Raw genomic sequence first — 14,262 nt, 5'->3', positions numbered from 1 at the left:
CATGCGATAGTTTTGTCAAGTTGACACCCAATCTAGAATCAATTACTCACAAAGAGATTCTCAATGAACGATTGTCTACATTGGATTAGACTATGGGTGTATCTGTCAGTACTGCTTTAATTAAGATAATTGGAGGAAAGACCCAGCCCACTGTGGGTGGCACCATTCCAAGCAAAGAACAAGCAAACAGACATAATGCATTCAATTTTCTCTCTGCTTTTAACTGTGGATATGACCAGTTCCCTCAAATTCCTGTCATCTTACTACCTCCACATGTAGCCTGGAATTGGCAAGTAAAATAAATCCTTTCTACCCAAAGTTGCTGTTGGTTGGGATGTTTTGGTTTTTTTTTTTTTTTTTTTTTTTTTTTTTTTTGGTTTTTCGAGACAGGGTTTCTCTGTGTAGCCTTGGCCATCCTGGACTCACTTTGTAGACCAGGCTGGCCTCGAACTCACAGCGATCCGCCTGCCTCTGCCTCCCGAGTGCTGGTTGGGATGTTTTTATCAGAGAAACAGAAATAAAACTGGATACAAAGTGTGTGTGTGTGTGTGTATGTGTGTGTGTGTGTGTGTGTGTGTGAGTGAGAGAGAGAGAGAGAGAGAGAGAGAGAGAGAGAGAGAGAGAGAGAGAGAGGGAGGTTGGATGTTTGCACTATAGAGTGTGTGTGTGATTCAATGGTTGTGCTATAGAATTGGCCTTCCATAGGCATGTTTTCCATACCCATGGATTCAATCAGCCACATGGTGGGGGCGGGAAAGGGGGGGATGACAAATCTGTACCAAACATATGCAAACATTTCTTATTTTTATTATCTAAACAATGCAATGTGATAACCATTCCATAGCATTATATTGTACTAGGTACATAAGAAATATTGCAGTGCTTTCAAGTTAATGGAATAATGTGCTTGGGTTATTGCCAGCCACTTATGTGACGTACAGGGCTGAGCATTTGCAGATTTTGCTAACAAATGCCCTGCAAATACCACCAGAGGACATTTCTAGTTACACATAAAAATTGCCTCTCATGTGTATTTTCTTATTATTTGAGTATACTCTCCACCAAAATCAGCAGAAACCATATAAGCAAGCTTTAGAAGCAGTTACTGGAAGGCCTGTAGTAACAATTTATAGCAAAATTAATGGACAAATATGCCCAACTGGAGCTTGTGGATGTGTAATTCGTAGATGTCTCAGTGCAGGAACAAAATGATGTAGCACAAAAACTTGATTATACGGATAGGTCCCAAAACATAAGGTTATCATATAATAAATTTTTGTGAGCAAAACATAGGGAATCCAATTTCAAAAGCAAAAACTGAAAATTTTTTAAAAAGAAAGGAAAGAAAAAAACACATGCATTGTCAGCTAATGATGCAAAAGATATTTTTACAGCCACAATTGTTTGTTTGATTTACAGCTTTTAAAATCAACCTACTCTTTCCTACCGTAGTGTGCACGTCTTTAATTCCAGCACTCTGGAAGCAGAGGAAGGTACATCTCTGAGTTTGAGGCTGGCTTGGTCTATAAAGCTAGTTCCAGGACAGCCAGGGCTACAAAGGGAAACCCTGTAAATAGATAGGTAGACAGATAGATAGATATAGATAGATAGATAGATAGATAGATAGATAGATAGATAAAATCACCTTACTCTAGTCAAATTAATAACTTTAAGTGAAGTTAAAATGGTATTAAGTTCAATAATATGAAAGAAGAAATTCAGAAGCACATGGCAAGAGAAATTATCAGGAGTTGAAAATTCCTTTCACATAGTAGGGTGTTAACAACAGTTGTTTATTGGTAGTGATATTATATTTTACTACAAAAGCTACAAAACCAACCAGATGGATGCATTAAAAGTAACATTTTAACATTTTAAATCCTGATATAGATATATAGGGAACTTTGAACTTAGCTTCTGAGAAAAAACCATCTATATCCTTAAGTCATCAATCATTAACTGAAGACTGAAGTTCTTTGGGGCGGTTGCATAGAGCATAACCTATGAGCTATAAGGCAATCAGTAATTAGGCTATCCACAGGATTCATCTTTCAAATACGCCCAGTTTATCATACACAAACATTCCTGATAATACTATGCTAATATAAAAGTTAAACAGCCATCCCACCAAGCAGGGAACATTTGTTTGGGCACAATCGCTCCTGCAGGGTTCTGCTGGAGACTCTTCACTTAGGATGGATGAGGGTGCTTCAGAAACTTGCATGCTTGATCCAGGTGCACTGTGAAGGCCTTCAGCTGTGGCAGGCTGGAGGGATGACACTGATGGAGGTCCAGTGAGAGCACTGGCCATCAGCTAAGACTGTCAAACAGGCATGTATGAGCTCAGAGACAGTGCTGGAAGTCCAAAGGTCACTAAAGCCAGAGCCATGCACAGTCTTAGGTCCTCTTGCCGAGATGGATATCGACACAGAGACTAGAGAAGCCAGCTGTGTCGTGGGAATGTGACAGTGGAATTCTGGCGACTGTTCCCAAAGTTCCAATTTCTGAATAGTTTCATTGGCATAACCTTTGCACTACTGGGGCTCACAACCCCAAGGTGGTTAGTGGATTAGCTTATTAGGGCCTGTCCTAGGCTAGGCTCCTAGCAGAGCAGCTGGGTGTCCTGCCTGGGGATTGCTTCTGAGGCCTATCCCTTATCAAAGCTACCTGGTGACAAACTGAGATATCACCTTTTCCCAAGTTTTTGTAAATTATAAAAGACGGTTTCAGAAATGTTCCCAAGAGCAGTGAAATGGTGTTTATTGAATATTCCATTCGGTTTCTCCTTTTGGGCCCCATTCCACATTACCTCCAGTACGTTCAGATCTTCAGTCTCTCTCTAAGGTTTCAGAGAGCAGCTCTTGTCTATGTTATGTTCTTCTGGATCATTCTCCTGGGTTGAGGGTCCTCAACCTGGTCCCAGTTATTAACATGTGTCTTTGTGTGTGTGTGTGTGTGTGTGTGTGTGTGTGTGTGTGTGTGTGTGTTAGGGGAGGATTTGCTTCATCTATTTTCTTAAGGAACAAATTGAATAAGACATTGATTTAAAATGCAAACTCTTTGATTTTAAAGGCTGTGTGCCCCCTTGAAACCACAACCAGCAGCAAAAGGCGCATGTAATCCACATTCAGAAGATTTCTTGTGCCTCTTTGCAGTCCCTTCCCTTTGTCTGTACCCAGGCAGCTGCTAATCTGTTTGTGACACCTAAATGAGTCAGCATTTTGTGCTAACATTGTAAGACAAAATACCCACATTATGCCTGGAGCCTCTTATTTAATAATGAATTTTGAGATTCATCCATGTCATATGTATCTGCTTCCTGCTTTTATATTGATAAGTGGCATCCAACTGTATGAATGGCAGAGCAAGCTGACCCATTTTGTCTATGGGTGTATATCTTGCTTATTTGTCACCTGAGATTATCGTGAGTTAAATAGATTTGGCCTACACGTGTTTGGCTCGATGTGGACATCGGTTTCTATTTCTCATTGGTGCTTGATCAAACAAAGGGCTTTGATTATGCTACACAAGTGTTCTACCACTGAGCTACACTTCAACCTTAATCTTTTATTTCACACTGCTGAATTATTCTCCAATGTAATTGACATTTTATACCTCCACTAATTATACAGGAGGAATACAATTGTTCTATATTCTCACTAAAAACTAGTATTTTCCATACTTTTAATATTAGCCATTTTAATGTGTGGATAGCATTTTGTCATTTTATGTTAGATTTCCATGATAACTTTGATGTTAACCATACACTCTTAGATGCTGCCTGGTCAAGCGTGTGTGTGTGTGTGTGTATGTGAGAGAGAGAGAGAGAGAGGGAGAGAGAGGGGGGGGAGAGGGAGAGAAAGAGAGAGAGATCAATTTGAATTTTACATTTTAAAAATGTTGTTCATTTCCTTAATTTTGACTTGTAGAAGTCCTATACCATCCAGCGCATGGTGGCATATGCCTGTAATCCCAGTTCTTGAGGAGACAGAGGCAGATGGTTGAGGCCAGCCTGATTTACAAAGCAAGTCCAGGACAACCCAGGCTACACAAAGAAACTCAAAAAGAAAAAGAAAAAAAATAAAATAAAACAAAAAAGCCCTTTGCCTACTCTAGCTAAAAGTCCTCTGAGGGGACTGGACATTGCTAAAAGACCTGTGGCAAGCATAGCTAGAGTCACATAGCCTCCACAGTCACTGGTCAATCCCAGCTGGAGTCACCTGACTTCCCTGGACTCTGGTCAATTTCACATAGCCACAGATAGGATTCCCCTAGCAGCTTTTAAAAAGAGCCTACAGGCTCTTCCTCTGGGTCGCCACCGTTTTGTATGGATGGCTGACCCCTGCACGCAGGCTGTGTCTGCAGAATAAACATGTTATTTGAGTTAAAAATACTATTTGAGTCTGGAGTCTTCCTTCAATGATTTACACCGCCATCATTAATATGCCATAAGTATTTCCTCCCATTGCCATTCTGTAGTTTGGCTTTTTCTACCTTAATAGTGATTTTTTAAATTTTATTATAACTTATTCAGATTACATCTTAATTGATATTCCCTCACTTGTATCTTCCAGTTCCCACCCTCCCTCCCTCTTCTTCCTATTTCCCTTCCCTAGACCTCTGACACAAGAGGACCTCCTACCCCACCATATGACCACAGCCGATCAGGTCTCATCCACATAGCCTGCTTCCCCATCCTCTGTGTGCCACCAGGGCCCCCCCAACAAGGGGAGTCCATCAAATTGAGACCACCAGAGTTCATGTCAGAGGCAGTCCCCGCTCTCCCCACAACCTTGGAGAATGAGCTGTCCATTGGCTAGATCTGAACAGGGGGTCTAGGTTTGCTGCATGCATTGTCCTTGGTTGGTGTAATAGTTTGTGCAGGCCCCCATGGGTCCAGATCCTCAAGCTTGATAGTCTCCTTGTGTAGCTCCTGAACTTTCTGGGTCTTCCTTTCCCTCATTCTTCCATACGAGGATTAAATCTTTGATGAAATCAAATTTCCTAATTTTTCCCTTCTGTAGCTTGAATTTTTTAGCCTAAGAAAACTTTGCTTCGCCTGCAGTGACTAGAACTTTCTTTTGTGTTCCACATAAGATGTTTTGTAGTTTTGACTTTGTTTTCACGCCTGTCACTCATATGACAAATTTGTCCACGTACCTGAAGGGTCACCTGTCAATGCTTTCACATGGATAATCTGACATTTCAAAGACTCTCTAGTCCCTTGTAGGATTACACTAACATCTTCAAAAAATAAACTGAAGACAAGCATAGCTCTATTTCTAGACTGTAAAATAACCATTTGCATGTCTCTTATTTAGTTATAAAACATAGTTCATATATATAGTCTGCTACCAATGCCACACAGCCTTCAGCACAATAACGCTAGGGTAAATCTTAGAGTCAAACTTAACATTCTGAAACTGTTCTTCTAAAAACAGGTTCATCTCTTCATGGAAGTTTTAGAGACAACTTAACAGTTTCTAAAAATAGACTCTCTTATATCTTGCCTGGGACTATATTGACACCAGAAATAAATTTTGGAATAGTTGACATCTTAATTTTTCACTCAGTCTTCAAGAACATATCTCTCCATTTTTTAGGTTGTCTTTAAATTTCTCTCTAGAATGTTCTATAACTTTTAAAGCAGATTATCTGCATATGTCTTGTGAAATTAATTTCCAAGTAGTTTATGTTTTTTGTGTTCTTAGATAGGACTTTTAAATTGTGTTTTATCAGTCACTTGATGTTAATATAGGACACTAAACTTGATCTTTTTAAAAGTGTTGCAAAATTCACCAATTTTAAGTCACTTTCTAATTCTTATAGAGATGCTCTGTAAATAAATGTGTCATCAGCGAATACAGATAGCTTTATCTCTGCCTATTAGGTATGTGTTTCCCCAACATCTGTGACATGCAGTAGGGACAGGGTCCCTTTTTGTTCTCAGTCTTAGGGATATAACACTGAGACTTTACCAGAGAAGTCTAATTCTTAGTACAGATATTTTTATAGATGCCTCCATTTTTGTTGTTGGAGTGGGTTAGGTTTGGTTTTTGTTTGTTTATTTGTTTGTTTGTTTGTTTTTTAAGACAGAGTTTCTCTGTGTAGTCCTGGCTGTCCTAGAACTCACTATGTAGACCAGGCTGGCCTTGAACTGAGAGATCTGTCTGCCTCTGCCTCCAGAGTGCTGGGATTAAAGGCATGTGCCACCATGCTCAACTTCTATATGCCTCTTCTCAAATGGACTGCGTCTTCCAGCCCAACTCTTGTTGTCATAAATAAATGTTAAATTCTGGCAAATATTTATTTCTGAGTCTACTAAAATGGTGACATGCTTTTTCTCCTTCTGTTAATGTTAAATTACCTAGAGTGATTTTGTGATGTTATTATCACGTTGAGGACTAGAGACATAGCTCAGAAGTTAAGAGTTCTAACAGAAAGCATATGGACCAGAGTTTGGATTCCAGCACCCATGTAACAAGTCAGCATGGTCCTACATATATATACCACTAATGGCAGTACCAGAGACTGTTGCCAGACTAGTTTTAAAAAAAGAAATGCAGCCAGGCAGTGGTGGTGCACGCCTTTAATCCCAGCACTTGGGAGACAGCCAGGCAGATTGCTGTGAGCTTAAGACCAGTCTGGTCTACAAAGTGAGTCCGGGACATTCAAGGCTACACAGAGAGACCTTGTCTTGAATAAAAAAGGAAAGAAAGAAGTGCAAGCTCTAGGTTCAGGGAGAGATCCTGTCTCAAAGGACTGAAGCAGAGAGTCATTCCTTCTTCTGGTTTCCAGGAATATACACACTTAGAGACACACATACATACACACAACATACACACACATATACACATAGTCGCACACACAAAAGTTTCAATTGGTTCTAGTGTGTCAGTCTTTATAAACATTGTAGGGTTTGGCCAGTAACATTTTGGAAAGGATATTAATAGGAATTTCTTTTCCTTATTGTCTTTTCTGGTTTGGGTAGGAGGGTAATATTTAATTACCCCCAATGTTAAATTAAATTAGTTTAAAATATTTACTTCTTCTACTCAAAGCATTCATATAAGGTTTGATTTTAAATTTATAATTTTTTCTCTTTTAAAATATTTGGTAGAATTTATCATTGAGATCATATGTAGCTACAATTTTCCTTATGAGAAAGTAATAATAACTAACTCAATTTCTTCCATTGTAATAAGACTCTTCTTGTCATCTATTGTATTTTGGGAAGGTTGGGATTTGTTTGTATGTTTTAGAAAACTAGGGTCATTTGTGTTATTCAAGAAAATTGTCTGTTTTTTATATGTTACTTAATTTGTTGGTGTTCATTCCTCTTCCTAACTCTCTCCTATCATCCTAATGGTGCGGACATGACCTGCTTTGATGGTGTAGGCATGAGGTGTATGGAAACCCAGTCTATATTGATGAGTCTTCTAATTTAGTCTCACTCAACTTTTAATTTCTTAATTGACTATTTTAAAATAATTTTATCCCTTCTATTGATCTATTTTAAGAAACTTCCTTGTCAACTTCCTTCACTGTCTAATTGTACTATCACTTGCTGAATCAAATTTTAAAATTCTACCGTATTTGAGACACTCTTGTCCCCTTTATTTCTGTGTGCCCTTGAGAACACTGAGTCACCAAGTAGATGCATTCCCATCTTAAAATATAGTGCAGGGCCCCTAGGAAGCATTTCAAAAAACTAGACTTCCTCTAAACACTTTTCATTATGCAATGAGCTCGCACAAACTGAATCTCAGCCCGAAGATGATACTAAAGTCATTCCTACAAAGACTGCTACTGACAAACCCACCGTCTCTTCACCACTACCACATTCTATTACATCTCTACAGTGCTTGGCGCTGCTGGTCAAGATCTAACATTTTCGAGCCGGGCGTGGTGGCGCACGCCTTTAGTCCCAGCACTCGGGAGGCAGAGGCAGGCGGATCGCTGTGAGTTCGAGGCCAGTCTGGTCTACAAAGTGAGTCCAGGATGGCCAAGGCTACACAGAGAAACCCTGTCTTGAAAAAAAAAAAAAAAAAAAAAAAGGATCTAACACTTTCCTTCCCTGAGTTTCAGTGACACATCCTTTTGTTTTTGCTTTCTCTCTGTATAATCAGTGTGCGCACTATCTGCTTTGCAGACAGATAGGTATCTGCATAGCACACAGTGTTAAAACTTCTTGCTTTTTTATTTCTTCCTTCATTTTAGCTATAATTACTTATTTTACAATGTCTCCATGGATTTGATATCCAAATATTTCTATCTCTAAACTGTCTGCAAAATCCCAGGTTCATATTCTGCCAGACAAACATTTCCTCCACCTAATTCTAATTCCCCAAATGAGCTCTCTAGGAGCAAACTTATTAACTTAATACCTCACCCTGAGTACTGACTTGAGATATGTGTAGGGCGGTGTAGGTGTTAGTTTAGCTATGTGTGTGTTGTGTAGTCTCACATAACCAATCTCTTAGGAACTCAAACTGAAAACATTACCCTTACAAAGAAGGCAACAGTGTGTCATGGTTGCTACTGCAAACTCTGCGTGCTGATTAGGTCTAGTGTTTAATGTCTGCCGTGTGCTGATTCTTTCATCTCTATGGGTAGGGTGGGACAACAATAGTGCTGAAACTCTAGTATCAAGAAGATTCAACAAGACTGTCACTATAGTTATGTGTGTGTGTGTGTGTGTGTGCATATATATATACACATATATTGTTAAGTTTTAGCAGCTCTGCCACATGTAAATGCATCTTGGTTTCCTGCATGCCTTCAGTGCTGATGCCTAACAACTTGAGCACTGTTGTTTTCTCCTCTGTCACTTTAATGTTTTTTTTTAAATAGGATTATAATATATTGTTTCTAGAACAAATTTAGTAAAGTCTCTTTTCCTTCTACTTTGCATATTTCAAAAAGTTAATTTCCCAAATTAAAGAATATTGCAGTGGCAACAAGAGCCTGCTGTTAGTTATAAGAGAAACAAATGTAAAAAATAAAAAAGCATTAGTGAAAGGATTAAGATATTGATTTGAGGATATGTCATGCTGGTTTTGATAATATGTTTTTTTAGTAGAATAATTAAATCTATACTGGAGTGTGATGTGAGACCACCACAGTTTTTGCATGGATTATGAGTTTTACATAATAGGAAAGCTTGAGTAACCTAAGGAAGGAAGTACATATTTTACAGCACGGTACCCTGGCTGATTACAAACATCCTTTAAATAGGAGATGTGAGCAAGTTTTAACTTGCTCAGGTTCCATCTGAAAAATGTCTTTGATTCAGCAGCTATTTTCACAAAGTAAATTCGCCAAAGAACCAGCACCGACTCATCTGTGTCACTTCTCTACGGAAATGTCTATGTGCCCGTTTTACGTGTTCCCAGCATCCTTCACTTAAGGTAGAACCAGAAAACAAAAAACAAAAACAAAAACAAAACCTCGGTGTCCTTGCCATGCCCCAGATTAATTACAGTGGAATTTCCAGAGCTGGGGAGCAAGCACTAACCTTTTTAGAGATCCCTGGGGAGTCCTAGGATCAGGCCGCAAATTGAGAGCGGCTGCCATCCACCTTTCCTGAGGCTCCTTACCTCTGTGCGTGGTTACCAAGTGGCAGTTTCGAAAACATCCTAGCTGCATGAGAGAAAGCAGTGGTTCAAGTATCAGGCAACAATAGGCATCCTGTGGGAAATAAAAAAAAGAATCATTCCTGGTTTAGAGAGGTAGCGAAACTGATTTTAAATGGCTTCTTCTGAATAAAGAGTATGGGTTTAGGCAGAAGCCTGAAGACCCAACCAATACTGAATCCCAATTGTGCCACCTTAACTGTCTATGGAACAATAAATGAAATCACGAGACCTCTCTGGGCCTCTCTTTCCTCAGCTGTAAACGGCTATAATATTTTTTATGAGGACATTATGAAAAAGGCATCTGAGTAATGTCTATAAAGCCTCTATGTGATTCCCCTTGCCGTTCTAGTGCAACCACAAGACAGGTTATTTCCAGTGTTCCCTTTCTCTGTCGATTTCTTGGGCCCGCGTTTTATTAAGTTTAAATTACCGGATGCATAAACAGAGTGGACTGTTTGAAATCTGTACTTCTGATGTGGCGTCCCTGATAGGTAGGCAGTTCCTCATTGTCACCAGGTAATGCTGATACTAAACCAGAAGGACCTGGAACCTTCCTAAGCATTCCCAAACGTTGTTTTCTAGAACTCCGGGGTCCCACTATAGGAACCAGTAGGACAAATGCGTCTGGTCTCATCAATTACAGAAAGGCATTGTGCCGAATCCCCTCTGAAAAACCCAGAGAAAAATAATACACCGTGGCTGTTACCCTGGAAGTTGGGGAGGAGGGGCACCTCTTGGAGTTCTTAGCCTCACTAGTAAATGAATTTAAGAACGGTTTCAAAAGGAAGCTCAAATGTTAAACCTGACCTATTCTTCCCCTGGAACTGGTAGGTTGGAGGGACTGAGATGGGATTCTTCCCGACCCGTGTAGATATCCTGCTATGGGTGACATTTCCAAACGACCTGAATGCCCCACAGAGATCACATTAAGCTAGTGAGCAAGGTTCACTCTTCACAGTTCTCTTGAGATCACGCATTATGTCTCCTACTTGCACAAGCTTAGGACTAAACGGATGCTTCTGTCCATGGCTGAGAGAGAGCACCAGCGCCTGGAGAGAGGAGTGTTCCAACTTGAGGAAGAAGGCTCTGGAAGCAGGCAGGAGGATGGAGGGAAGCCTCTTTCCAGTCAGTGTGACCGCGCATAGACACAAGGGTTGGTTAAGGCCACTCCCTGCTTCTGATGCTGACTACCAAGGCGCAGCTATCCAAGTATTGAAGTCCAGCAATCAAAAGTCCCCTTTGGCTCACCTAATAACATGCCCAATTAAAATGAAATACCACATCCTAACACGGGGTTTCCCCCTTTACCTTTATTTTTTATTAATTTTTTTATTAATTTATTCTTGTTACATCTCAATGTTTATCCCATCCCTTGTATCCTCCCATTCTTCCCCCCCCCCCCATTTTCCCATTATTCCCCTCCCCTATGACTGTTCCTGAGGGGGATTACCTCCCCCTGTATATGCTCATAGGGTATCAGGTCTCTTCTTGGCAACCTGCTATCCTTCCTCTAAGTGCCACCAGGTCTCCCCCTCCAGGGGACATGGTCAAATATGAGGCACCAGAGTACGTGAGAAAGTCATATCCCACTCTCCACTCAACTGTGGAGAATGTTCTGACCATTGGCTAGATCTGGGTAAGGGCTTAAAGTTTACCGCCTGTATTGTCCTTGGCTGGTGCCTTAGTAATAGCAAAGTAGAAGGATCCAGAGGGTCCTAGAAACCTACAAGTAGAACATTATGATAGGCAGATTTGGGCCCAGGGGTCCCGCTCAAACTAAGGCCCCCTTTACCTTCATAACCCACCATTTTACGACGGTCTACATCTGCCTCCTGTCCATCCAGACACAGTCCTTTGTCCCACTACAGCCCCTCTTCCTTGTTCCCCTCCCCTTCTCCCTTGTCCTCTACCTCCTGTCTTTGTCCCTCTGGGGAAAAGAAATCTCCTTTGTGCTGAGATTTTGGTCTTATAGGTTCTGAGCAGGTACCATTCTTTTACACCGCCCCCTTTTGATATTGTTTATATAAAACAATAATGGTATTACTTACTCCCTTCTCTTCTTTGTGGAATGCATCCGAATGAAAAAATGAAATAGAAGAAGAAGGGTATGACTACTCCTAAAGAATGGGGAAGATTTTTATTGTAGAGAAGGAAGAAAGCAAAGGTGGGAGGGGCGGGCAGGAAGGAAGGGAAGAGTCCAGACTAAACACGGCCAGCAGATAAGACCGGACCAGGAGAGGAGCCACTGATCAAGGGAAGCAGCCTGGCCCAAGAGACTAAGAGAGCAGGGTAGCCCAAAGGGCTGAGTTATATAAAGGATTGGGAAGGGAAGCCCTTGGGAGGGAGGTGCTTGGATAAGGGGGTGGAGCGCGGGAGTGCTGGGAGGAGCCACAGGTACGGATGCTGGGGGATGCTGCCTTTGCTTCCGGAATGCTGAGATGGAAGGCTGCCACAGCATGGCCAAGGAATGACTCAAGTTCTCGCTTTGGCTATCAGGCTGTTGAAAAAATAGTGTCTTAAAACTTAGAATTTTCTCAGGAATCTCCTGCTAGGAGAGAACGTGGCTGGAGCCCTAGAGGGCATCCAAGAGGTAAAACTTAACCTTCTGGAGAAACATTTAGAACCAGTCAGATGGTCTTGCAGCTGGGGACTGACCTTGAAGGGGAGAATGGAACACATATTTGTGGGCAGGACGCTGCATTTAATTATAGTTTTGTAGATCTCTTCCTGTCTATTTAAACCCTACTCTTCCAGGACCCCTGCAGATGACTTTGGGGAGTTGGTGGATGCCTTTGTCATTCTTCTCAATGTGGCCATTTGAATAATAATTGCCTTTTTCTTCTTCTACACACACATATTACTCTAAACCAGGTTTGGAGGCAGAGGCAGGCAAGGTTCTCTGAGTTCAAACCTGGTCTACACAAGGAAACCCTGTCCCTCCCCCCCCCAAAAAGAACAGCCTAAATTTATTGAGAGCCTCAAACTAGTTCAGTTTGACTTGTTCTTCCTATTTCCCCAGATTCGAGGCCAACTGCAGCTACATTGTGAGCTACAGGGCAGCTTGAGCTACAGATTTAAACCTTGTCTCAACAAAATACAATACAGTAAATAAACAACACACCTGTTCTTTTTTTTTTTTATCACTGGAAGAAAGCCTGTCACTAGACAAACCCTCAAAGATAGAGAGCATCTAAAAGTCATTACAAAAATTTTAAAGAAAATTCTGAGATGACATGATAAATTAGAACATTATTATTGAGAATTGCCAACACAATTGTGGCTGTTTAGAAATTGTTTTATATACTTTAATGTAAACACATTATCTAGTGTATTATGAAACAAAAATGTTCTTTGCATTTCATATAATTATATCATTAAATGCACTATTATTTGTGTTTTAATTTAAAAATAGGGAATAGAACAAATTACATAATAAGGAGATAAAGCCAGAGAAGGAAGGTAAAATGTATCCAAATCCTACCAATTTTGCTAACAGGCATTAAGCATGCTAGAATTTTTTAAAAGATACCAATTTATCAGTGAATTTTATGCTAGCAGTATTATTTTTATTAGTATAGACATAACCTGTGCAACAATGTATCTACGACTTTGTTCATTGTTTATCTGAAATTCACTTTTAACCTAACACTCTGAATGACTTTAGCATGTTAGATATGCAGACTCAATATGCTGAATATACAAATTGCATTAAAAAGACATACATTTAACGTAAGTATGAATGGCGATATTTTTCCCTTTTAGGTATTAACATGCCACAGTGACAAAAAGAAAAGGAGAAACCACAGGAGGCAACTTGGGGTTTTTTTAAAAAGATAAAGATTAGAGCCTGTCTAAAAAGTCATAATAGCTGGTTGGTAGTGTCTTAGGATAATGAAATTCGAGGAGAATATGCAACTCCAAGAAGGATGCAAATCCTATAGGGAAGCCTCATTATACTTTGTATTAACAACTTTGGAAAATGAAGATGGATAGAATTCAAGTAGCCACTCATTATTTTAAACTACAGCTCATTTTTAAGCCTTAAAAATGTAGACAATATTGATTCAAACAAATTTAAACTGTCTTCACCATAAAACTAAAGATGATCCAAGATTAAAATTCATGAGCAATCGCCGGGCTGTGGTGGTGCACGCCTTTAATCCCAGCACTCGGGAGGCAGAGGCAGGCGGATAGCTGTGAGTTCGAGGCCAGCCTGGTCTACAAAGTGAGTCCAGGATGGCCAAGGCTACACAGAGAAACCCTGTCTCGAAAAACCAAATAATAATAATATTAATAATAATGAAGCTGGGTCTTTGAAAACTGTGGAACTTTCCTGAGCTTGTGCCAGTAAATGAGGAAATTCTGTCAAATTTTGGGTTCATCTCACAGTGCTGTCCTTGGCGTTGCTGTGGTTTTAATGGCTCTCACAAAGTTTCTATGTTAAAAGCTTAATCCCCAATGGAACAATGCTGGGAAGTGGGTCCTAGAAAGAAGTATGTTGGTTGTGGTTTTCCCGCCCTCATGAAAGTATTAATGTCACAACTGCAGGAACAGGTTGCTATAAAAGTGAATTTTGCCCACTCACTCAGTTTGGCCTTTCTATTTTCTGCCACGGGATGATGCA

The 14,262-nt window shown here is 40.3% G+C and overlaps 1 protein-coding gene across 1 annotated transcript in view; it reads left to right on the top strand.

The window, feature by feature from the left end:
- Positions 1 to 14,262, top strand: part of Htr1f (5-hydroxytryptamine receptor 1F) — a 123,110-nt gene that overhangs the window by 98,702 nt on the left and 10,146 nt on the right. The window lies entirely within an intron of this gene.

This window comes from Acomys russatus, chromosome 8 (assembly GCF_903995435.1).
Source record: "Acomys russatus chromosome 8, mAcoRus1.1, whole genome shotgun sequence".
NCBI classification, from domain to species: Eukaryota; Metazoa; Chordata; class Mammalia; order Rodentia; family Muridae; genus Acomys; species Acomys russatus.
The sequence above is the reverse complement of the archived record's forward strand: the minus strand, read 5'-3'. Positions and strand labels throughout refer to the sequence as shown.